Below are 27704 nucleotides of genomic sequence, written 5' to 3'. Positions count from 1 at the left end.
CAGCAATAGTATCTTTAATTGTGAACAAAATACATCATCTGTACATCTCACATTTTGTTCATTCAGAAAGCTTTCCTTGCAGTTTCTTTGTAAAAAAATAAACTTATCTGCACAGAGAAAGACTCCTTAGTCAGCAGACGACATACATAATATACATCGTATCGGGGAACCAGAAAGTAACAACATAATCAGAACTAAGTGATAAATTCACTTGGAAGAATTTCAGACATGTCTACTAGAGATGTGTAGCACTTCTCTTTGTGACGAGTCACTTAATCTTTAAACTTATGGTGTTAGTACAGTACATTTTTCTGGGAAATCTATGGATGAATTTAGAGGTTTTAGTATGGGTCAGAGATGGTGGCACTGACCAGAAAGCAGGAGACAGAGCTGAAGGTGGCAGAGTTTAAGATGCTAAGATTTGCATTGGGTGTGACGAGGATGGACAGGATTAGAAATGAGGACATTAGAGGGTCAGCTCAAGTTGGATGGTTGGGAGACAAAGTCAGAGAGGTGAGATTGGTTGGTTTGGACATTTGTAGAGGAGAGATGCTGGGTATATTGGGAGAAGGATGTTAAGGATAGAGCTGAAAGGTAAGAGGAAAAGAGGAAGGCCTAAGAGAAGGTTTATGGATGTGGTGAGCGAGGACATGGATGTAATGGGTGTTAAAGAACAAGATGCAGAGGACGAAGGAAGAAGATGATCCGCTGTGGTAACCCCTAACAAGCAGCCAAAAGAAGAAGAAGGGAAGTGTTTTAATCGTTTTTTTGCCAGTGAAGCAAACTATACTGTATATTTTCTGATCTTCACTATTTAGTGTTACTGCAACGGCATTTTTGTTTTGCCATTCCCAGTGTTTGGCCATCAAGACGCAACTCCAGTGTGGTAGATTTCCCTTCATCCAGTATTGTGGATAACCTAAAAACTCTTAGCCGTTACAAAACTGAAATATTCGACAATACACCAAGCGTATGTGGGGATACCTTACAATAAAATATAGAATATATAATTCTCAAATATATGTTTTTAAGAATATATTTTAAATATATTTAAACATACCTTTCTCTTAATATATTGTAACAAAACATATTTAAAAATGCATTGTGTATCAGATATGCAGTATACTGTGTGTTCAATTCTGTTTTTCTGAAAGATCATTTACAGCTCATGTGTTTACCTGGAAAATATCGAACACCGAGAATCCAATTAAATGGTGTCAGCACATGGAGGATATGATGTACTCCATTCTGACATACTGTATGTACACGAGCTTTACATGCTTGACATTTCAAGAAAAATTGTTTAAAACGTTAGCAATTTGTTTCTATAGAGAGAATTTACATTTTGCATTTTCCATACTGTCACAACTCTTTTTGGAATCGTGGTTGTACCTGTATATCTAATTTGGATGTGTGAGGGTCTCCTTCTAAAGTAAGACCAGAATCTTGCCCTTAACCATGACAGGCAGGCACATTACAGACGTGGTATCCTTTTATAAAAAAATTAATAACCCACAATTGTCTCAGAAATAAATTGAAACTGACAAAATTAATTGTCACCCATTACTTTTTATTAGACTCTTCTTTAGAGTTTTGATTCAAAAAAAGATTTTAAATCTTAACACAAATGAAAACTGCACGTACAAAAAAAGATGGAACACTAAACTTAATCTTTTGTTTTACAACCTTTAGAGGCCATCACTGCAAACAAGCGATCCTTGGAGGTCTCCATGCGACTTCTGCACCTGTCTGCAGGCTGTTTGACCCACTCGTCCGAGCAAACTGCTCCAGCTGTGTCAGGTATGAAGGGGGCTTTCTGCAGACTGCATGTTTCAGTTCTTGCCATGGATTCAAATCAGGCCACTTCAGAAATGTCCAAAGCTTTGATCTTAGCCATTCCTTGGTGCTTGTATCTGTGTGTTTTGGCTCATTACCCTGTTGGAGTAATGGAGTATGACCTGCAACTCGGACACAGCTTTCTGACACTGGGCAGTACATTCACTCCAGAATATTTTGAAAGTCTTGAGATTTTATTGTTCCCTGCACAGACTCAATACACCCCATGCCAGATGCAGCAAAGCAGCCCCAAAACATAACCAAGCCTCCTCCATGTTTCACAGTAGGTTTGGTGTTCTTTGCTTTGAAAGCTTCATTTTTTCATCTGAGGACATAGAGCTGATGTGACTTGTCAAAAAAACTCCAGTTTGGTCTCATCTGTCCAAAGGACCGTTTCCCAGAAGCACTGGGGCTTGTCAATGTGCATTTTATCAAATTCCAGTCTGGTGTTTTTATATTTTTCTTTCAACTGTGAAGTCCTCCTTATATCTGTGTATTATACAGTGCCTTTATCTATCTATCTATTTTATCTGTTTATTATATAGTGCCTTTATCTATCTATCTATCTATCATATCTGTGTATTATATAGTGCCTTTATCTATCTATCTATCTATCTGTGTATTATATAGTGCCTTTATGCATCTAGCTATTATATCTGTGTATTATATAGTGCCTTTATCTATCTATCTATCTATCTATTGTAGAGTGCCTTTATCTATCTACTGTATCTATCTATCTATCTATCATATCTGTGTATTATATAGTGCCTTTATCTATTTATCTATCTAAGTATATAGTTCCTTTCCATTGAGCCACTGCCATTCAAGGATAGTGCGATCAGACACTGAGGGACCTTGACCTTGGAGTTCAGCTTGTATCTCTTTGAAGTTGTCCTTGGCTTTTTGTCTACCATTCTCACTAACCTGGGATTGATATTCCACTTGTAATCACGTCCAGTCAGGTTGGCTACCATCGAATGGACCTAATGCTTCTTAATAATATTTGCAACTGTTGACACAGGAACATCAAACTGGAGGTGGTCTTCTAGCATTTGCCTTTAACGTGCCTGTCTAAAATTTCTTTTCTGATCCCCTCAGACGACTCTCTCCTTTGCTTTTTCTGGTCCTTATTAAGTATGGGACACAAGATGACACCAAGCAGCAGAGTGATGACTTTTCTCCATTTAAATTGTCTTAATGACTGATTGCACAAGACGTGCGATGTTAATTGAAGAAACAGCTATTTTTCCCTTCATTATTATTGTTATTTATGATCTCATCTAGGGGTTCCAACAAATGTGTCCAAGCCATTTTAGACTATCCTTTGTAGAATAAGCAAGACTTGATCTCTATTTTCTTATTTTGGTTTACTCAGTAGCATATAAAAGGCATGCAGTTATACGGGGGCAACTGCTTTTCATTTTATCACATTTCAAGGGGCATGCAACATGTTTTCAATGAGCTCTAAGGCTACCAACAAATCCATCCATGTCTGTAAGTATGTTGGGATAATTTCTAATGTATCTGAATTATAGGAAACACTACAAATGCATAACATGTGTTTAATTAAAATATAATAAATTCAAAATTATTTATCATGCAAAAATATTTTTAACTACCAAGCCGATAATCATCCTTGGCCTGGATTTGAAACTCTATGGCATACAGTAGAATGTTTTTTAGCTACAAGCCAGCTCAACATTTAATAATTTCCTGGTAATTTAAAATTACATTATCTGACTTATCCTGTCCCCCAGAGTACTATTTGTATTTAATACCTGTTGCTTAATGGCTAAAAGATGATCTTCCAGCCTCTGTATTTTTCTCAGTGTCTCTCCACTCCTGAGCACTGCACGTCATACTGTATAATGACTCACAGGTTTTGAGTACCTCTTAATGTGATTTTTAGCTCATTGTGGTATTGTCACCCCTTCACTGCTTATTTTCTTTTTTTCCCCCCAAAGACCAAAGGTTTCATTTGCATTCCTCTCTTTTCGGCACATTTTCATAACTGTTTAAAAGATCTCTCCTTAATTTTCTAATCAGAAACAGGGTGGGGGCTGAGTTTTTAATTGTGGTAAGTGTTTTACATTCTTCTTGCAAGGAACTATTTATATAATATTCTCCCCAAAACCACATTTACCATTTTGACACTGTATAGTCATTGTTAGCAGCCACATATATAATTGTGAACTCAGTTTCAATTCCCATGGCAAAATAATATGATTGCAGCTGACAAACTTCTCGGCTACAATGGTGTCAGTAACAATGCTGTGATTCACTTCTAAGTATCCATCCTAAATAAGGCTTCTGTTTGCTTCTTCTCATAATGTTTGGTTATTAAAAAGACGTAATAACTAAAATAGCAGCAAACAGCTTTGAAAGACGTGCTGTGTAGCAAAAATGAAATGAAGAACAGACTACATCTATATCACAGCACAAACTATAATTCGCGCATGCTATGTTTTCAAATAATTACACGGTGGTGGGGCTAAATTTGGTAAGTATTCTTTAGTAACTTGACTCTTTTAAAAAAAAAAAAAAAAAGTCCACTTTTGCCGTGTTTTCCACTCCTTTATACAATGCAGCTTTACACACAAAGACATCACTTGGTACCCCATGAAGTTTCCACAGCAACCTCTAAACTTGCAGAACTTGTGCTCTTCAAGTATAAAAGGCAGATACGCAGTTTAATTTCCTTTCTCCTCTTCAAATCCCCATGACAGGCTGTTCATTTTAACACTTTCAGGGACTGAAAAGTAGAAAACACAAACAACAAATAACACCTTGAAAAGCTTCTTTGAGTGTATAAATAGGAAGGACGATAATGTTTTTGTAGGGAAGTTGTACTGTCACTTCTGGCATGCAGCCCAGCAAAACTGCCAACAATAAAAAGTGAAACTGTGATCACCTCTGTGGAGCATGGCTTAATTATCTGGATTCTGCTACATTCGTATAGAACTAAACAAAGAGAAAAAGAGACCAACAGACAGAAAAGATATCTAATACATAATATTAATAATGACAAGTAAGATCCAGTGAAAGAAAAAATACAGTTATGCAAACACAAACTAGTGCACAGCTAATTCTTTAGCGATCTCCGCAGACAATCATTTGACAAAGAAAAATCCATCGATAGACAGATAGAACTTTACTTGTCACCAGAGGGGATTCTGATAATCCATGACACGGTTAATCAGTTCTGGTCTAGAAAGAGAGACAGATAACTTCATTATCACAGCCCAGGACCAAATAACACCAGAAGAATATCCTGGATTTAGTGGAGTGATTGACAACTTGTGTCAGGACAACAGTCTTCTCCTGAATATTAACAAGATTGAGACCTAAACTAGTGTATAGATAATTCTTCAAAGATCTCCACAGACAATCAGTTGACAAAGAAACCTCCATGGAATGGTCGATCAGTTTTGGTCTAAAAAGAGAGACAGAGAACTTCATTATCACAGCCCAGGACCAGGCACTCACATCAAATACCACCAGGAGAACATCCCAGATGAAGTGGAGACTCTGTCATCTGGCGCCAGGACAGTAAACTTCTCCTGAATGTCAGCAAGATGAGTTGACTGTTGCCTTTAGCAGAAAACAGCAGGCGCACTGAAGCCCCTCAGAATTAACTGCACTCAAGTGGCGGGATTGAGCAGTTTTAGATAACTTGGTGTCCATATCACAGAGGTCCAAGCACAATGACACCTAAGCTGAAGAAAGCACTACAATGTTTTTAACCCTTTATAGATTTTTAGGCTGTCCTCCCATATACTAATGAAAGTATTTTAAAGTATCATTGAAAGTATCCTCGCAGGAAGCAATACCTCCTGTTTTGAAAGCAGCAAACTGCAGGACCACAAGACTCTGCAGAGAGTGGAGTGGTCAGTCAAAAGCATTGCAGGTGGTGCACTCTCTAACAGTAAGAACATCTGTATTATTTGGTGTTGGACAAGCACAAAGAAAACCATCCTAGCAATGGCCTCTTGTCTTTGCTGGAGTCAGGGGAATGCTATCAGTTTGGACAGACTAAGATGGAGCTTTTGTCCACAGTCCACCTCCATCCTAGGTAAGAACAGTTCCAAGAGTTACATGATGCCCTATTGTTAATTCTCTTATAAGTTATTTATTTATGCTGTCATTGTGAATATTGATTTTTTGTCATTGATATTTCTAAAGCCATACTTGCTGTTTATTGTCTTTTATGTTCTTATTCTTGCGGTGGGTTGGCGTCCTGCCCGGGGTTTGTTTCCTACCTTGCGCCCTGTGTTGGCTGGGATTGGCTCCAGCAGACCCCCGTGACCCTGTAAGGATATAGCGGGTTGGATAATGGTTGGATGGATGGGTGGATGTTCTTATTCTAATGCAGTCTTGAAGTTTAGGAACTAGGTATTAAACTACATATTGTATTGTGTGAAAAAAAAAATGATTTGATTCGATTTAGAAATAAGAACCCATTTATAAGTAAGAACACATAAGCATTATTGTTTCAAGCTCTGCAAAACTAATACCATCTGACTACACAAACAGACGTAACAAAGTAGCCAGCTACATAACTTTCTAAGGTGCAATCATCTGAGGGTAAAAATTGTATAACAACTACGATGAACACTTTGGTTCAAACTGTAATGGCACATGTTGTATTCAACCAGTCAAGATGATGTGTGTCAGTCCTCTGGCTCCATGTATCATTGAGCTCTAATCCTTGATGATTGCCTGCAGAGTTGTCACTGGGTTAACATCTATGTATGTGGAGGCAATCAAGAGGTCATTTGTTCCTTCTTGCCCACTTAGGTCTACTAAGGAATGGTATCTGGTGATGCCACATCGAATTGGCATGAAATCCCATTCCAGATTCACATGCAAGTCCTACTGGATGGAGCAAGCATCATACCTCCATCTGAAATGCTGACTCCCTCAGAATCTTCTGTTCCATGAATGTCTTTCTCATTGATAATGGCTTTGATGCGAGGTTCTCTATATCCTGAGAGACTGCAGTCTTGTGTTGTTCTGTTTGGTTTAGAGCTCTTAACTTCAGATGGTCAATTATCTAAACTTGAGCTAAGACATGCGGCCATCATGATGTCACTACTGCTTTTTAAATCTGCCAGAGAGAAGGATCCAGAGGTGGTTCATTGAAGTTCTATTGAGTGCAAATCATTGTGAGTATTGGATTATAAATTTTTGTCTGATGCATTTTCTTCTGTTCTTGCTTTTGATTATTGGATTGTACATTGGGACTTGTTTGCTACCTCGCTACCTTTTTATGCAACCCCTTTTTGCCTTATTTTTGCCTTTTTGCCATTTTTTTGTTCTTTTTGAATTCTCTAAATGAAATTTATCTATACTAATAAAAGGCAAAGCCCTGACTGACTGACTGACTAACTCACTGCTCACTAATTCTCCAACATCCCGTGTAGGTAGAAGGCTGAAATTTGGTAGGCTCATTCCTTACAGCTTACTTACAAAAGTTAAGCAGGTTTCATTTTGAAATTCTACGCATAACGGTCATAACTTAATCCTACTTACCTACATAGCCTGCAGCTCGGTCGCCATGTGAGGCGGAGTTGCGTCCCCCATCACCACACCTCCCACGTAGTTGGCTGCCTACCTATATTGCATCCCCCATATCCACGCCTCCCACGTAATTGAGTGCCTACCCATATACAGTAAGGCCGTCCGTCAGCAGCAATCCAATAGACACTCTGCCGCTAAATATTCGCAGGCAAATCAAAAAGTTAATACCAGGAATGCCTGTTAAACATCTTAGATTCACGAGTAGTGATTTGGGTGGTGAGATGTCTATCGAGGTGATCACTGTAATATTTATATGTCATTGAAATGTATTATTATCAGGCATGGTTTAGGCACCTATGTCATCAGGAAGGCACCAGAAAAAGGGACCTCAAGGTTACTATTATGGAAGTTAATTTAGACCACGAATGCCGTGAATGTAAGAGCTGTAATAAATAAAGTTCCCCTGCATACTTTAAAAGAATATCTCGCCATTATTTCATTTTTCACAATTTGTGAAAACAAGACATGGTGTCAGAATAGAGGACAATCATGGTTTTTGTTGGAGTTCCCTCGCCATGAATTGACTGGGATTCTCTTAACCTGCCGGAACAATGGAAAAAGTTCCGACAGCACATGGAGCGGATGTTTTCTGGCCCGCTAAAAGGCAAAGATGAGAGCGAGAAATGCAGCTACCTGCTCCTGTGGACTGGGGAAAAAGGAAGAGACATTTTTAACACATGGACTCTCACCCAGGAGGAAGCCAAGGTACTGAAAACTTATTATGACCGTTTTGAGGTGTTTGTCATGCCTAAGACGAATACGATATTTGCGAGATATAAGTTTAATGAGAAGATGCAGGGTATAAACAAGACTTTTGATCACTTTGTAACGGAGTTAAAATTGCTGGTGAAGGACTGTGCTTATGCAAACGAGGATGAGATGGTCAGGGATAGAATAGTATTTGGCACAAACTCAGCGAAAGTGCGACAGAAACCTTTAAGTGCCGGGTCTGAGCTAACATTAAATAAAGCCATGGACATCGCAAGATCGCACGAGATAGCACAAGTACAGCTGAGAACCTTCGATGTATGTACTCCGAGCGGCTCACGTGAACTGACTGTGAACGCAGTACGCAGACAACAAGCAAGAGCTCCAAAGTGCGCTGAACAAAAAACGCATTACACAATTGAGAAGGCAGCAAAAGAATATGAAGCGAGTGACACATACAAGCATATTCATAAGTGCAGCTACTGCGGAAACAAAGCACACGGTGGAAAAAGTCAATGTCCAGCTAAAGGAAGAAGTGTAAAAAATGTGGTAAATTGAACCACTTCACTAAAGTTTGCAGGACTGGGAAAGGTAAACCCGTGCATGCAGTGTGTGATGTCTCAGATAAAGAGTAAGACGAGCTGTTTATTGATGCAGTAAGAAAGGAACAACCCTCTGAAGCTGAACAAGCCTTTGTAGACATATCAATAAGAAAGTTTAAATTAAGTTTATAGACACGCTGCCGCTAAATATTCGCAGGCAAATCCACAAGTTATTACCGGGAATGCCTGTTAATCATCTTAGATTCACGAGTACCGATTTGGGTAGTGAACACTTCGATGAATGAGACCTGTTATCTTTACAACGGTTGACAAACACGGAATGTAACTTGAACACAACACGTCCTCCAAATACAAACCTAATTGAAAGAAATACTGATAATCAAGTCCTTGATGACAGCAACACTCATAACAGTCAAAAAAACAATTACATTGACAATCATGTTACGTTATTTTTAAAATGTTTCCTTTTCTTTTTCATAACTTCTTTAACACACTACTTCTCTGCTGCGAAGCGCAGGTATTTTGCTAGTACATTTATAAAAATTACTTATCGTCATTGTCCTTCTTAGTTAAAGGTTGTTTCCAAAGAAGTGTATTATCTTATATTTTTGGTATATTGTAGGATAATTAAAATAGATATTTTGAGCTAGCTCTTTTAGGCCCTTGTTGGCCGAAGCCAGCCTATGAAGTTGGGAGTCAGGCTGCAATGGATAGAAGTTATTTGTGAATATTCTGGATGCCTACACCCTCTTCACTATAGGATTGTAGTCAATTTCTTAATAGATATGTTTTGCTGTTTTCTATCATTCGAGGAACCATAGTTTTAAGTCATAAAAGCCATCTTTTTTTTCTTTAATCAGCTAGACAGATTTGTGCCCTTCTTTTAAGACAGGCTTGGCTCCAGGAGTTCATTTTGCTGGGCTAAGCCAGCCTAAATATCACATTGAGTCCCCCTACTATTTCAGATGCCCCCTTACAGCTTTGTTCTGGAGCTAAGGCTGTTTTAGATTGATATTAATTAATACTGTATATTGATGTACTGTGTTTTGTTTCAGCCTGGGTACCCTGTCCCTTTGCGTCTGTTTTGTTCTTTTTTATTAATATTAACATTGCAGATTATTCAGTTTCTTTATGTTTACATATCTTTATTAATGTGTCATGTGTTTTGTGGGTGGTCCCCTAAGAGGTAGGGCCACCTTCCCCACACCATCAAGGGACTGTGAAGCACTGTGAAGGCTGAGGAAAAAAAAAAGTCCCTTGCGGTTCATTGAATGTCTTTTGGCCATTCTTGCCATTTTGTAATGGAGCTGTATTTGCTTTTATGATTGCCTGTTTTGAAGTTATTGCCTTCTATGCATTTATGCTTCTTAGAGCTTATTTTGTGCCACACTGTATTTTTGTAAAAATAAATCTTTTTATTTATAAAGATTCTACGTTTGCCCTTTTTGTGACTAGCAGGGGTTTGATGTTCTTCTCTCTACAGTGGGAATTTTGAATCATTGTTAGGACATCTTGTACTGAGGAATCCCAGGTTCACAAGAAACTGGAGAAATAGGCCAAAACAATTGATTTTTTTTTACTTTCTATAATATTTGTAACTCGAGCATTCATAATGGCTAACACGGTACAACACCCTAGTACTATATGTAACTCTAAATACTCAGCTGCCCATATTCAAAACTCAAAAATAAATTAGAATTTTACTATTTCCTTTTTTCAACCTTAACAATAAGGAAGTACCGCTAAATTCAATCCATTTTGTTATGGACACTTTCTGGAACGTTTCATGATGCATGTCCCATCTTTATCTCAACATAACAGAGTTTCATCCTGAATGAGGATCGTTTCCCTTTCACTTGTGTGTCCAGGTTTTTAATAACTTATTGTCAGAGACACAGGGAGGCAGTTAACTGTACAGTTCTGTCTTTTTTATTCTCTTAGTGCCATTCATTGCTACTTAGAAAACAATCCTAAAAGATAATGATAGGCTATTTCACTGTTTTAACACATGACTGAGATGCAAATCAAGACCGGCATTTTTGCAGCATTGAATTTATATTGTATTTTATATGATTTTGTTTTGAGACTAGCAGTCTGCTAATGCTAAAGCATCGAGTGAGTTCTTGGATAAAGGACCTTCTCCTGGTGAAACCAAGGGAGTCTAAAGCCTATTTGGAGGTACTGGACCATTAAATTCTGTACCAAGTAGAATACAATAAAAATGAATTGCTGCCAGAAACCATCTGTATAAGAGCTGTGACACATCATTGTGCTGTATTTGCCTTCTTTTATTACTGAGAAAATTGTTTTCAGGTTTGTTACATTATTTTTTGTGTGTGTTGCTTACTCTGTCACTAACTTTGTCAGTATATAAAGGAAGACAATAATCAAGTAATAGTGTTAGTTTTTGATTTATTTGTTTTATCTGCTGTTAACCGAAAAGTAAAGTAAGTGTGTAAATATTACAGTATTAAAATGCATAGGTACAGCATTTTGTGGCACAGTGTGTATTGTGGCCACCTCGCAGGTCAAGAATCCTGATTTCATTAAATCATCTTTCTAGAGTTTCATATTCTCCTGTTGTCCATGTGGTGTTTCTTTGGCTGCTCAGCTCTCCTTCCACACATGAAAGACATGAAATTTAGTTTAACTGGCAACTCAAACCTTCCTCTGCCCTGGCAAGGTGTCTGTGTCTGCGTGTGTGAGTGAGTGATGAGTGAGTCAGCCATGTTGTCTTGTTGCCTTGAAAATCTCCCCTTACTTTATGATACAGGTTCAGATGGATAGGTGGCATGAAAAGAACAACGTGCTTACTTTCAGGTGCACATGTAAAGTCTAACTTCTAAATATAAATAAAATGTTTAATTATAGTTTATGGGTTCACGTGAAATGAAGGTGTGCAAACAGCAATCATGGAAAACAAATGATCAGAGTGAAGACCTATTAAAATAAATTGTTGACTATCATAGAGAGTTCATTTAACCCTTCAATATCATACATCTTTCAGTCTGTATTTTTACCACTTTGTTAATAGAGTCATAGTGCTTTCATAAAATGTTGTGTGAAAAATAAGCATTATACTAGAAAAATAAAGTCCAGACTTTGAAATGAAGTCCATAACTATGGTATATAAAGCTAATAGCACAGTCATTTCTCAGGGGCAGGAGAGTTCTTAATTATATCACTGAGCCATGCTAAATATAAATAAACAGTCTCCAGAATGAAAGACTGATGGATAACTAAGACACATTTGTCAAATGCTGAGCTGTATGGGGTCTGCCCAAAAGGCTTCTTAAATATCTGATTTTGGTTGGTGTTGTCTGCTTTGTTCTTTTCACATGAGGAACTTGTTCTCCTCTGGATGACCATGCAAGCCCTAAATGACTCAAACCCAACCCTTCCTGTGGTGAAACAAGCAGAATTCTTCTAGGAATTATAAAATATTTATTAAAACATTGCAGAGGATGATGAATTTGGTCCTGTTAATATATTGTGAACACAGTGAATGCGGCCCCAAAGGGATGTGGCCGCTCCTCCAAAACACCCTCTAAAACAGTGGTTCAATGAGAAACACACACAGCTTTTCGTCTCCTCTCTGTCGGATCAGCATCTCTCGCGGGGGTTCGAGCATTTAAAAGTCCACACTGTGGCTGTGCTTGTGTCTCTTCCCCCAGGCATCCTCTGCTCCGGTCAGGGATCTCAAGCCGTCGCACCCCTTTGAGGAGGAAGATTTTGTGTTCTTTTGATCAAGAGGTGGTGCTGTGGTGACCGGTTCAGCAGTCTGCCCAGTTCACACCACAAAGAGACTTGTGTTTGTTCCGCCAGTATTTGACTAAAGTTTCTTGAAACCCCTGAGTGGACCTGTGCAACTTTGTGACCCAGTGTGACAATACATACCGTATATACTCGCATTTAAGTTCTCCCGCGGATAAGTCGGGGCTTGATTTTATCGCATAATTTCCAGTATTTTATAATGTTGGTCGTACAAATTGAATATGGAAAACTCACACTATTGGTCCAAAAGATTATGATATGCTAACGCCCACCTGAGAGAGTAACCACGGAGCACAACTGCCTTTTTTCTTTTCTATGTATTGTGCCTATGTGACCACACGGTAATACCAAAACTATTCCAAAGCAAAATTTAGTATCTCACACCCTTATACACCTTTATCGGAAGAGCTTTCCATATCTACAATGGAGTGTTCGATCAGAAGAAAATATGAAGCTATTTTTAAATTAAAAATCATTGCAGTGGTGAAAGAAATTGGTAAATGCGCTGCTGCAACACAATTCGATGTGTCTGAGAAACTTGGGCGAGACTGGAGGAAGCAAGAAAATTTAAGTGTCACGTTTTTGAACGGGCATATAAGTTGGGGTCTGATTTTATGATCGATTTTTCGGGTTTCAAGACCCGACTTATACGCGAGTATATACGGTAGTCATCCTTCTGTAAATCTGCTTCCTCCACATAAGCCAATACCAATACAGCCATCATTATGTGCAATGCAACATTCAATACTGGGTGAGATTCAAATCCAACACAGAGCATGCTCACAAGCACACACACACACATATATATATATACATTTAGTCACACTGGAATCCCACTGGACGTGAACCCTCTGACCTGCCATCTCTGTGTGCCTCAGCAGAAATTGAGATTCATCAGACCAGGCTACATTTTTCCAGCTGTCCAGTTTTGGTGAGCTTCTGCCCATTATAGTTTTCTGTTTGTGGCTGACAGGAATGGAACACGACATAGTCTTCTGCTGTTGTAGTCCATCCATTTCTGGGGTGCATTCTGAGAATTTTTTCTGCCCACCACAGTTGTACAGAGTGGTCATCTCAATTACTGTAGCCTTCTTCCTCTAACCTCTCTAATCAACAAGGTATTTCCATCCACAGAACCACCGCTCACTGGGTGTTTTTTTATTTTTGACACCATTTTAAATAAAATCTGAGACTGTTATGTGTTAAAATTCTAAGAGTCAGCAGAATTTTATGCATTGAGCTGCTGCCACATGATTGGCTGATTAGATAATTGCATTGTAAAAATACGCCAGAATATCAAAATGTACCTGAAGACATTTGAATTTGTCTGAACAGTGAAAGTTGTCATAAAAATAATGATTCAATTACCTCACAGGAAAGTTTACAGCAAAATGTCCAGTTGCACTGAAACAGTTTGCCAAATTTAATGGATAAGCTGGTGTACAGGTATTCATAATAATTTCCTCAATAAATGTATACTGTATTTATTAATTCAATTTAATCGGTAAGTCTTCAGAAGTTGGAGGTAAAGAGAAATAAAGAAAAATAAAAGTATTTGGACATGATGAAAACATGCCAACCATACACAGAAATTGACCAGACTGGAAACTGAACTTCTGCCACTAGTGCTGTCAGGCTGTATAGCTTAACCACTCCATCCTTGTGCTACCTAATCTTCATATATGCTAAATACTGAATATTAATAAAATGAATTGCAAGTTACCCTTTCCAGTCACGTTTCAAAGTTTGTTGTAACTTCTGATGGCATAAAAATGTGTTTCGTAGCAGTAACTAACTAATAAATGTTCCTATTCTAAAAGCTGTACCAGTTTTTCTATTACTAGATGTTTTAATGAAAAGATGCCATCAAAGTCTACCCTTGTTTTCTTCTCTACACGTAATCACAATTTTTAATTGATGTCAACCTTATTTGTGTTCCTTGTGGGTCCCATTCAGAGGGCACAACCAGAAATTACAGAAATGAGTTCCATGGCCTTTCCCCACTGTGACCTATTATGAGTGAATGAAGCCTGGAAGTGTTAGCACAAAAGACTTTTATTGATGCAACGATAAGGGTCACAAGGGTTCCTTATTATCTGGCAGTCATTGCAGTTTCCCTGACTTATTATGTGACCCTAAGAATAAAAAAATGATCACTTTCTGCTAAGGGAAAACTCAGAGTGGGAGTGACATGCAGAAAAGGGAAAGATTTGAAGCAGACGAAAAAGGCGGGTGTGTGGAAGATGCAGGGCAGCAGTTTTTGGAGTAGCAAGCAGGGTATTGTTGTTTGTAAATATTGTGGTGTGGTGGTATTGGCGTGCAAGATCCAGGGTGTTGCCTCAGTGTGGCCCTGTAATCTGCACAGTGCCTATAAAAAGTATTTACAAAGGGAAGCTTTCACATTTTATTCTTATATAGAACATTGAATAATAGATTACATTTAGCTTATTGGACTCTCTCTCTCTCTATCACAGTATATATATATATATATATATATATATATATATATATATATATATATATATATATATATATATATATATATATATATATATATATATATATATATAGTGAACTGGGACCAGGACACAGGCAGACGGACATCGTAAGTTCACCCACAAACACTTTTATTTACAATATTTAAATCAGTGCACTTCCCAGTGCCTCCAGCACCGTTCCCCCAAAATGTCCAGGCCTCACAGTCTCTGTGCCTCTCTCTTGGCCACCTCCCGTCCTCTCTCCAGCTCTGTCCTCTTCCACCCGACATTCACCAATGACTGGAGGGAGGCGGCCCCTTAAATGGGAACCCGGATGGCTCCTGCTGCTTCCCGGCATTCGTTTATGGCCACACCCCAGTGTGGAGGAAGTACCAGCTGCGCATCCGGAAGCCGTCCGGGTGTCCCCTGTCGTCTTACCGGAATATTTAGGCACTGGGGCGGCCACGGGTCCCTACAGGGCTGGGCTTCCAAGCCCTTCATCCGAGGCCCCCAACATAACCAGGGCGGATGCCCCCTCGCGGGCTGGAGGAGGCATAAGCCCTCCTCCGGTCCTCCTGGGCATCCCGGCCGGGGACCACAATATATATGTATATAAATTTATACATGCCTCCTACACACCCAGACCAATATATTATATAAAAGTAGAGACATAAGTTAAAAGCCTAAAGCAAGGATTTTAATGGATTACGAGGAAAACAAAAATGAAATTATTTGAAAATATTTATTTAATACGGACAACAGAGAAATATTATTATTTAATACAGACAGTTAGAAAAAAAGTGGGCCGTGGCAAGTAGTAACAACACACTTTGTTGACACCTTATGTTGCAATGCTGATACAGAACTGCAGAGCAAAATGGGGACAGTGTTGCTGTCCTCAGCCAGCCATAAGAACTGAACAAGTTGCAGACAGGCAGCAAACACTAGTTTCCTCGGTACATTTGGGTTATTTTCATCAAGAGAATCTGAGAAAAGAAAGTATAATTACTTGTAAAGTTACAACGAAGTACTGTAAGAAAGTAGTAAAAATATATTTTTATTCAGAAATTTGAAAATGAACTAAATACGGGACATTTGGGTGTCCCTGAAAGGTCAGTACGGGACAGGGGACAAAATGATCAAATATGGGACATGTCCCGTATATAAGGGACGTCTGGCAACCCTAATCACGTTCCTAAGAATTTACTCAGTAAGTATATAAACTAGATGATTTTTGCACTTCTACTTTTTAAATCACATTTATCCAACTTACTTTCCCTGCTTAGAATAGTTGGAAAAAGTGAAAATGTAAAGATATGTTTGTGTTTTCAGGTGTTGCCTTTTGTGAAAATGACTGAAAGTGGGATAAGAACAAACTCTTGAAGCTTCACTTTAGAATTGTGACAGCCTGTGAAATACACAGATTCATCTTCCTGGATGGGCCTCCTCCAGTGGCAGTTATAATGTTTTGCCAATGCAGTTCTGAAAATGATGAAGTCAAGCCGAGCCACTGCACATCAATAAAGGCCAGCTGAGTAGCAGGCAGTAAATGGCGGCCCTCGACTTTATATCCCTCATTAAGATTACTCATGCCATTCACTGGCTGATTATCAGCATTGATTGTGTACACGAGCACCAGCCCAGAAAAGCTCTTTTCCCATTTTTATAGCTCCTGGCAGACAGCACCTACTGTAGCAGCACGCACTGTGTTTATCTACTGGCTGCATCTCAGGGTCTGCTGAAAATTGTGCTTGTATCAGTGACACAGATAAATAAACAGCACTGATCAAATAAAATCTGTTATGAGGAATTTGAACTCCGATTCACAACTGCTAATGGGATGATCCGATTCTAATTGTGAGCGTTTGTTTAAACAAGAATACTTCAGCAAGCAATTATAAGCTGAGTGGCATACAAAGCAATTTATCGCCTGAAGGGATTTGTCATTACTCTTCCATAAAGTGACATTATAAACACATTTCTAATTGCCATTCTTTGCCTTAACCCTCTTAAGAAATAATAAAAATAAATAAATAAAAACCTTTTGCTGGAACGGAAGCCATACCCACATAACGCTCCACAGCCAGTTTAAACCAAGGGAAGTGAGCCTGATCGACTCATTTTAATTCTGGTGCTTAAGCAGGCATCACAGACGCATGAAAAGAGTGACGTTTCTGTAAGAAGAAGAAGTCAAGCCAGCTGCCTTCCCTGTCTGTAGGAAACACTTTCTGCATCTCACTGAATAACAAGGTTGGATAACCCTCACATACCTAATGGTGCATCTTTTGACTGCTGCAGCAGTGAAAAAGGGTGGAATTTCTTTGTAAAGGACCAGCAAGACTTAGTCAGCCATGAAAGTAAAGAAAGAATCAGAGAATTAGAAGAAAGAGATCATATTCAGGTTAACAGGTAGAGGCAGCCGGCCCAGTTAGCTCTGTTCAGTTTTCTCACTCACCACTCTATTAATTCATTTATTGCTTTGAGCAACAAATGCCTAAATTCAAACAATACTCGAAATATTCCTACTTTCCAGCTGTTTTGTTATGGGGTGTTCCAGAAGGAACCCGCTTCCCCTATAATACACCCAATTTAACCTCTTTTCATTTTCTATTAGTCAGGTGTCAGGCTGTCCTGGGTATGACGCTAATCTGCTTCCAGCCCTGCATTCAGGCCCACCAACCTGCAGGGGAAAAACCTGGGGGTTGGTGGCAGAATTGGCACTCCAGCCACCATAAAAAAACCTCACACTATTCCACTCCACCTGAACTAGTGTGGTGCTGTGGTGTCACCCGTCGCATTGGCTGCATTCTTGTTCTAATCTGGGATCCCGAGTTGGTTTGTCATGTGGTGGGTGCGTCAATGTGCTCGATCAGCGTGTGTTCCTAATCTCTGTCTCTCCTCAAGTGTCAAGCTATTATGTCCAGTAGACTTGACTGACAGCGATCACAAACAGACCAAACCAGGATTGACTGCACGCGTTGTTCATCATGAACTTACTCAGAGGCAGTAAACAGAGTGCACAGCAATCAAGCAGTGGAACAGATACCCCGTTCTATTCAGTAATCATAAGTCATAACCAGAAATGTCCCTAGTTTCAAATGTGCCTAAAGCTGAAGCAAAACTATTGTGTATGAGTGTGGCATTTACCCCAAATACAACCTGGATGGATAGCAGTACTTCTTATTGAAGGTTAGACACCCAAAGTGTTCAGTGCTCAGACGATACTGTGGGGTCTTCTTGTGTTATGCAGTCTTACTGGATGGGCCTCTGCAATGGTAGAACCATGACCATCAATATGTCCTGGTATTTACAGTATATTCTTTTCACACTTTTATGTGCCATTTTTGGGCCAAAGAGGTGCTGAAAGGTAGGGGTTGACACCATTACTATGATGGCCTGTAGCTCCTTGAACTATCCTGTCCAGGTTCTACCTTTCTAATCAAATTTTTCATTTGTCCATGTTTTACCCATGACAACAGTCTCACAGGACCTACCTCATGCTTTTATACCTTCAGCCCACAACCCCTTCTTCAGCAGTCTAGCTGGTCATGTGGTAATGCAAGCAATATAACAGAGTAATTACAAGAGTAATTGCTAGACTAAGTACAATTAACCCTAAACTGTCCAGTGTTCCTCAAGCACATGCTTTGATCACAATTGCATGATGAGTCTAATCAATATGTGCATAAGATATACGACACACAGAGTCCATAACTATTTAGAGTCCATCATAGTCCATCTCCACATCACCAGCTAATAGCATTTAGTCAGTCAGTCAGTCATTGTCCAACCCGCGATAACCTAAAACAGGGTCACGGGGTCTGCTGGAGTCAATCCTGTCTTTGGACTGTGGGAGGAAACTGGAGCACCCAGAGAAAACCCACACAGACACATGCGAGAACATGCAAACTCCACGCAGGGAGGACCCGAGAAGCAAACCCAGGTCTCTTTACTGCGAGGCAGCAGCGCTACCACTGCACCACCGTGCCGCCCATAATAGGATTTAACTATTACTGTAATTCTCTTTTCCATTTTGGAATGATAACTGGGAATGTGTTATTTCTATGATAATAGTATGCATTGCCTTTGAAACATATTGACACTGTTTTTCAAACTACTTCATGTGAAATAAAGAAGTGCAGCTTATGAGGTTTTTTTTTATTATTTTTCAATTTGAGGACAAGTCTGTATGACACAAATGCAGTGCAAGAATTAGCAAATTGACATTAAACTGGAGTTTCTTTATACCAATTAATGATATCTTGATAACACTTTAGAATAGGAGCTAAAAGGGCTGGCACCTATTACTCACTGATTACTACCAACCACAAAGAAAACCTTTTGGTTAAGACCTTGTTAAACTGTAGATAAGGATCCTATGGTCAAACAGTGTTTACTATTACATGGTGTAGATTACGTCACAGCAGATCACCAAACCACTCAACGTACAACTTAGTGCAACTCTCTCCAACTTGATTTTGGACATCCTAATTGGCAAACCTCAGCGTGCATAGATTGGAAGTATGACGCTGGCCACATTGAGGCACTGCACAGGGTAGAGTGCTCAGCCCATTTCTGTACTCCTGGTTCATCTCTGACTGTGTGGCCGAGCTCTGCTCCAATTCCATTTACATTTGCAAACGCTTCTATCCCAATCGACTTACAAAAGAGTTAAACATAATCGAGTAATATTAACCTAGGCCCTGTTTGTTCAGCAAGTGTCACGATTTGTGACAAAAGTTAATTTCCACAAGTGAAAAAGAAGTACTCGAACCCAGCCACAGAGGATGCACAAACCAGTGTGTTTCTTCGTGCCAGTCCCAAACCCGGATAAATGGGGAGGGTTATGTCAGGAAGGGCATCTGGCGTAAAATTTTGCCAAATCCATATGTGGACAGATGATCTGCTGTGGCAACCCCTAATGGGAGCAGCCAAAAGAAGAAGAAGAAGAAGAAAAAAAAAAAGAAGTACTCTAATCTCTCTCTATATAAAATCCAACATCTGTCTGTCTGTCTGTATGTCTGTCCGCTTTTCACAACAGAACTACTTAACGGATTTAGATCAGGTTTTTTCTATAATTTGCATGAACATTCCGGTTGATTTTGCGACTTCTGTCACCACACTAAATATCATAGTTTGCTTGTAGGAGTTATTAATTTGTTCTAATCCGAGATAAGGATGGGCAGTGTGATGTCAGGAGTGGAGAGCCCCACTCACACGTCAGCTTACATTCGAATCGCTCTACCCCTCACCACGTTTTGGAGTGTATCTTGCCTCCGCTTAGCTAGTGATACCTGTTTGTTTATTGATTTTTAAAGTTTGTTCTGTTTCACTACTATGTTCGCGCCTTCATGGGGAACGGCTAATAAATATTAAATATACAGTATGATTATGGACTACAATCAATAAAGCAATTAAACAGTCTAACAACAAATGAACTAACAATATAAAATATCACAGAACAAAGTTTTTTTTTTCCCCCGTTATTTAGACAGATAGACAAACATTCGCAGAACAGATGGGTTTTCAAGAGCTTATTAAATACACTGACGGAGGTGGGCAGCCTGTCCACCATCTAGGGACATTGTTAATATGTGGCCTGATCATCCACAATGATGGGACAGCTTACAGGGGAAAGGCTTACCTACTGACAAAGTCTTGCCAGGACCGTAATCTCTCTCTTAATGCCAGCAAAATCAAGGTGCTGCTCATAGACTTTAGAAAGCAGAAGGCGCTGACCACATCTACGTTGGAGACGATTCTGTGGAGAGTTTGAGCAACTTCAAAAATGTCTTGGAGTGACAAGTACTGCCAAACTCCAGTGAGCACAACACATTTTGGATATCGTCAAGAAGCCTCTCTAGCTACTCTACTTCATCAGACATTTGAGGACATTTCTCCATCTTTGACTTCATGATATGTCAGAAGTGTGAAACAATACTGGGAAGATATTATGCAGTTGACTAATTAGACATAACCTGCAACTTCTAGTCACGCACTATGACACAGTCAGGCAATGAGATCAGTAGCTGTAGTTGTCAAGTCGTGTAGTGCGACATTGGCTTTAATTCTACATTGCTGTTAAAGTAAGCTCTACATAGCTCTGACCTTTTGAATGTAACTGATTTAAAAGTGCTTCCAATTTAGCTCCCCCGGTTTTGTAGATGACAAGTAAGCAACCTATTTGAACAAAATAAACCACATTCCTTTTGCCTGTGGGTGTTAACCCTTAAAAGTTGAGAGCGAACACATCTATGCCTCCTGTCGCATACAAAGTCGCTGCCAACATCACTAAGTACAGACTGGGCTACGGCGGCCACCAAAGTCCTCTGAGGGGACTCAAACACAGAGCATGTGTGGTATACCAGAACTACTAGAAGATGAAAAGCAATTAACTGTCATGTTGCCCAAATGGCCGTTACTACTTATGACTAGGGTTGATTGGCAAAGTTCACCAAAACGTTTTTTGCAGTGAAATTGCTGGATTCACTGGTTGTTCACTAAATTATTTCTTGAAAATCTGATGAGTGGTCAGCTAAAGCAAACATTATTTTCCTGCGCACCTTGATGCTTTTCAAGGCCAGAGTGACATCACAGAGTTGCAGCAGACTTGTTGGATGGGGATGTCATTACTCGATCTGTGCCACGCATGTGAAGAACTTTCAAGCATGCAGACTGTAAACGAACTCCACTTCACACTTAACAGCACTGCCTGATCTGCTTTGCGCTTGCATGAGTTATAATAATTTGTCACATTTATATAGTGCTTTTCAAGATAACTCAACGAACTTTACATAGAGAATGGGAAGCCACTTCAACCACCACTAATGTGCAGCGTCTACCTGGGTGATGCAAAGGCAGCCATTTTGCACCAGTACACTCACCACACATTAACTGTTAGGTGGTGAAAAGATGAGAAACAGTTAGACATTCAGAGATGGGATAATTAGGGGGCCAGAACAACCAGGCCACAGTGAAGAGTTTAGACAGGACATCGTGGTACACCCTACTCTTATAAAGGATGACCATTGATCTTTAAATGTCAGGACCTTGGTTTTACGTCTCATCTGAAGGACAGAATAAATTATGTATGTCACTACACATTTTCATTTGAAGGGTACTTTAGCTGACCAAAATGAGAATATTCTAAAGATACTTTGTTGTTCTGCTTTGACTCATTTTACCTTTAGTCTTCAATGTTGGGTTAAGGACGTTATACACCTCACTATGTATCGCAGATCGGGCAGTGACAGTCACTTCAAGGCATGGCCAGTCTTTTAGGCGCCTATTAGAAATGCCATGCAGTGGTAGCTACTGTGCTGTATGGGTAATTGTGCATGTATTAGGCTGGCATGCTAATTACCTACATGGCAGCAAGTGAAAACAACCCATAAAGGAGTCTGACTCTTCTTCCTGACCACTCCCAGAGTCAGAAAACACATGAGACCCTTTGAAATAAGAATAAATAAAAAAAAAAAAAATTAAAAAATATTGACGTGAGCGTCTGTAGGCTTTGCGCCCTAGGAGCCAAGTTACCCAAACTATTCTAACATCTCTGTACTTATTTACCAATCTGAACCTGATCGCTCTGTTCATAAAATAGGTCAGTATAATAGTAACTGACAAGAAGAATTCATAATTAATTGCAGAATTACAGTATTTGAGTGTTCCTCTAGAGCACCTCTTTCTCATGCACGATTTGGGTCAAAAACTAATCAGCAAATCATCTTCTAATAACAGGCTTAAGTTTCAAGTTTGGTATTTTTCTGTGCAGCCGTTTTAGCTCTAGACTGTCTTTAAGAAACTGTGACACACAGATGCACGCACACCCATCATTAAGATATCGTTGCTTTCAGTGTTATGACATCCTAAAACATCAACGTCCATTGAAAACCGGAGACTGAAATTTTTGCCGAATCTAAAGCTATTGCTCCTCTCCCATAGACGATAGGTTATGGTGGGGGAGGGAACAAAGCAATAATAATAATAAATAATAATAGTAAAGATTTATTACTATTTCCAGGACACGTCTATCTTCTTGTTGGAAGGAAAAAAACTGTGAAGCATCGCACTGATAGACTGGAAGCATAAAAGATATGCAAGCTGTGTGGAGCTGCGACTTCAAAAAAATGGAACAAGCCAATCCAATGCTGTGGCTGTAAAGACTGGAACTCTGAGAATGTCGCGATACCTTTACTTATTGCCAGGATGTGGACATTTGTTCTAGTTTCTTTGTGGTTATTATTCCATCCATGTTTTTTATTGTTTGAGGGACAGTGGTGAGGTGATTAGCCTGTTAACTCACATCTCAAGTCACACTTTCAGAAACAATGATCAGTCCAGCATAGTTGTCTGACAGTTCCGTAGTCCTTAGTGATACTTAAAAGTGCATTGGGACATTAAAATCCACTCAAACCTAGCCCAGCTCCCGTTTCCCCATGGACTTCAAAGCATTTCATAGAGTTAAGCAAAGTTCTCAAACAGTTCTGCAATTTCACTGAACTTGAGGCGAAGTGAACTCTGTGGGGTTCACTCATACCTACAACTCTAAAAACATAAAAAGGTGCCAAAGTGGTTCTTCAGGGCAATGCCATAAGGCGCCCAAATTGAACCTTTAGTATTAAGGTCCCAGAAAGAACCTTGATTTATTTTGATCAGTAACAGGTTACATAAATTCCCATGAATAAAAGATACCAGATTTGTGAAATACCAGTTTCTGCTTGTTTTAAAAGCACTCTTGCTACACACAATAACACAGCCTAAATTCAAGTTTTCTTAATCTGTTAACATCCTGCTAGATAGCTAAACATTTCGGTTTTGTCCACATATTGGACTTTTGAAAGCCCAAAGAACCAACTTCATATGCAGTGAACCTTTCATAGAGTTAAACGGTTCTTTTTCAAGTAATGGATATACAAGGAACCACAGGACCCATTATATTAAGAGTGCACTTATGGCATGGCACGGAATGAAGAGTGCACACCTTCAGTATAAGGTCTTACTTCCTCAAGTATTTTGCTATTTGGTACACTGGATGAATCCCCGAGGGAAGTACTTCCTAACCATTCCTGTCAGAGCTACCAGGATTTCAAGCTGTTGACATCTATTATCTTACGTGTAGCATTCCAGTCAGAAGAAAGAAATTCGGGCACAAATGATAATGATTTCCCGAAAGTTTCCTTACAGCGCATTAGGTTGTCAGCTTTTAGAAAACTGGAGCAGTTGAATATAAAACTATTCATGTGTTGTGTTGCAAAGAGCGAATTGTTTCAATGATTTTAAAAAATGAACTTAAGACATACAAGATTGTAGAAGGAGGCAAGGCACAGGACTCAAACCCTGATGACAGTTTGTGTCGGGTTTTTTCTACTTTTTTCCCCCAATCACCTCAGGTTTTTATCTTTTTAATCCTCCTACAGTACGTTAAATGACTTGTTAAATCGGCACGAGGAAGTGACTGGCGCTCGATGCTCTCGGAATAAACGGGACTCTGCGATCCCGTAATGTGACAATAAATGAATGAATGATTAAATACTCGGCAAGATGGTGTCACTGTATTTCTCCTTATTCTATTCACTTTTAATGAGAATGTGCCCTGCGATCGACTGGCGCCCGTCCAGTGCGGCTTCCTGACTTACGCGTGCCGAGCGAGACTTCAGTACCCTGCGACTTTTATATTGTGGATAATGGCAGTCCTAAAAACGAATGGATGTATGCCTGAATTTTATTAAAATGCTCATCGCAATGTAATAGAAACGAAATCCTACGCTTTTAAGCATTTTAATTATAGGATACCGCAAGGATAATTAAAGGATCATTCCTTCCATCCCATTTCCTGAGGGCACATACTGGGCCAAAGTCCGCGGGAGCCAGCGCACTGTCCTCTAGCAGAAGAAAGAAAGCTGCCCGGCTTGTCTCGGGTTCATCGCAAAACAAAGTCGCATCGGCACACTTTAAAACTAAAGGATGATCCGCGAGTCCTACCATGGGGACCGTCGCGAGCTTCTGCGATTACTTAAAAACTCCATGCAGCGGGCAGTTCAGCCGGGACGTGAGCCGAGCACCGAGTGGCCAAAATGCAGTCTGCACCACCGGCGACGTCAAGAACGCGTGGAATCGCGTGCGCGAATTAACTGTTCGATAGAAGTAGTGGTGGCAGAAAAGGTGGATCAGGTGAAGAGCAGAAGGCATCTTTAGTGGAGTTTTAAATTAGATTACAGAAGGGCCGTCGGGTCGAGTAGTCGTGACTAATTTGTGAAGGTATAACGGTTTTTGCGTCCTCTAAACATTTATCATATACAGTGTAGTTAGTATGTCACCTTTATCATAAAATGCTAGTGATTAAATTAACTTGCTTGTGTGCTACCCAAAATGTGATTTTTTTTAAATCCATATTAACCTCGATTAATAAGTGTAAGGCTCAAAGCATGTGACTGTACAATTCATAGAAATAAATTAAGTCACAAAACATATCTGTAACTCAGTGAAATAAAGTATGTGAAAACAGAAATAATAATAATAATAATTTGTATTTCTGATTAAATAATAATAATAATAATTTGTATTTCTGATTACTTCCGCGTTCGTTTATTATTGTGATCTTTCACTTGATTATGCGCATCAGCATGCGCGGCTGTCATGTTAGTAATATAAAACAGCGGTGTCACTGCTTAATACTGCTTGACTGATTAATATTAAATTGTACACAAAGGAAATAACAGATAATGAAAAGTCGCAGATGCAACAGACATGTAATGTACTGTAATTCCTGATGTGTGGGTTTTTGTTTTGTTTTTTACAAGCAACATAATCATCTTTCTCTTAATACACTTCGTGTTAATTTAGCGCCGTCTAATTAACAGATTTTACAGGCGAAAAAAAGTTAGTGCGATCCGTTATTTGTCAGACTTTATAGATGAGCGGCGCTGAGCAGAGATTAGTGACAAATTATTTCACTATCTTTAAAACAAAAGTACTTATACATTTTTAAGGAGCAGGCTAAGTAAAATATACGATTCTTTGTGTTTGCTAAAAATATCCGGCGGCAGGGCAAGTGACCTCCAGCAGCGCGCCGCTGTTCACTTTCTGTTCTGCCCCTCTGTGCCTCAAATTAGCAACTCCAGAAATACATGGGAACCTAACCGTGCATTCGTACAGGTACTTTGTGTTTGCTTTTCCCAAGAAAGCTTTTTAAAGAAGAATGTGTTATAACTAGGTAACCCTGTATTAAAGGTAATATTGGGTTTGGCAAACTTTTTGCTTTCTTCATTATAATTTCACATCCCGGGGTACTGTTTGTACAGATATATCATAGATAAAGTCCAGGGTCTCAAGTTGTCCTGTATAACAGTACAATCACTGCAGGAAAGTTCAAAACAATGTAGAAAATCACCGAGGGATCCTGTGTGAAAAGAATCTCGCACAGCGGTAAGCACATCACAACGCCGACAGCACCCCCATGTGGCCAGATCCTTGCCACTAATTACTACTACTACTTGGCATACAGTCATATTAAGTAGCTAAACGCAGCTGGGGAGTCAGTCGTGAGCCCACATCACAGGGAGTCCTGATCGAGTCAACTATTTTCAAATGCCAGACATCACATGTTAACATCGCACACATTACACATTATTAACTATCGGCATGTTTAATGATTACACGGACAGGGAGATTTATTTATGAATCAGAACGTTTCCGTAAATCTTTTATGACAATTAAAGCGGACTTAGTATCTATGAGCCCGTCGGCAAATAAGCGCTCTCTAATGGGAGACACCTGGGCAGCTATTTGACAAGCGCCACGATCGTTTCTGTTGGGGAAATCAATGCAGCTGACTCTTCTGGTGATGAGGTCAGCTTTGATAACCGCTTTTTCCAAACACATTTTTTTTATTCTTTGCCATTATAGTGCTTGAGGTCATTTTTGTCCCCCCTGGAGTACATTTGTATTTGTAGCTAGCTACAGTTACGGCGTTCCACGAATGTAAAAACAGCTGCTATAGTTCTGAGGTGCAGAATGAAAGCACATTATTAAAAAAAAAAAAAAAAAACTGGAGGAAATAAAAGTAAGGTAAGATCGCATAAAACAGTGCAACTTACAGAGTGTTGTCCCCAGCTATCCCAGTTCATCTAGATGGAAATACGCTGCAAGTCACTAAGTTGCAGCCGGCTGCGATCGGGCGATGTCAAGCGTGCTGAATGAAAAGTTGTAGTAATCCAGTTACGGGAGTGTGACCCTCAGGTAAATGCGCGTCTTGATTTGCCTCTCCTTGTATTTTCACTATCAAACTGCCACCCCATCCAGATGCCAATATCTCTATTTGTGGATCTCCACTTACTCTTTGAAATAGGAGTCCAGCCACTCACTTTACTACTGACAATGGACGCGACCGTCTGGGGGGGAGACCAGATCGCTGAATAACTCGAGCGACTGCGCTTTTGGAATGCAGGTAAGAAGACATCGAACACACTTGGTTTTCACTGTGTTTTCATTTACAGTACATTTATTTTTTGAAGTGCTATTTTTCACAAAATTCTAAATCGCAAGATTATATTATACTGCACCCCGCCGGCGCTTTCAGTTCCTCAAAGCGCCGTACAGAAATGGTCCATTCCAGCATCGCTTCGATCTCCTCTAAGACGTGGCACAAAGGTATATCGATGCAATTTACTGGTGCAAGTGGCAGCTTTCGGACTTTTCAAAAATGCTACACGCTGAAAAAACAGTAGCCGGATAGAATAAGTTAGAAGCAACATGAAAAGAATAA

The 27704-nt window shown here is 39.6% G+C and overlaps 1 protein-coding gene across 1 annotated transcript in view; it reads right to left on the bottom strand.

Moving 5' to 3' along the window:
* The window catches only part of sema5a (sema domain, seven thrombospondin repeats (type 1 and type 1-like), transmembrane domain (TM) and short cytoplasmic domain, (semaphorin) 5A), a 788567-nt gene extending 761260 nt beyond the window's left edge, over positions 1-27307 (bottom strand). The window contains exon 1 of the mRNA XM_039754371.1: positions 27037-27307. The gene's annotated coding sequence lies outside the window, so the exon portion shown is untranslated. The remainder of the gene's footprint in view (positions 1-27036) is intronic.
* Positions 27308-27704: the final 397 nt, after the last annotated feature.

The sequence above is a fragment of the Polypterus senegalus genome, chromosome 5, assembly GCF_016835505.1.
Source record: "Polypterus senegalus isolate Bchr_013 chromosome 5, ASM1683550v1, whole genome shotgun sequence".
In the NCBI taxonomy this organism is placed as follows: domain Eukaryota; kingdom Metazoa; phylum Chordata; class Cladistia; order Polypteriformes; family Polypteridae; genus Polypterus; species Polypterus senegalus.
The sequence above is the reverse complement of the archived record's forward strand: the minus strand, read 5'-3'. Positions and strand labels throughout refer to the sequence as shown.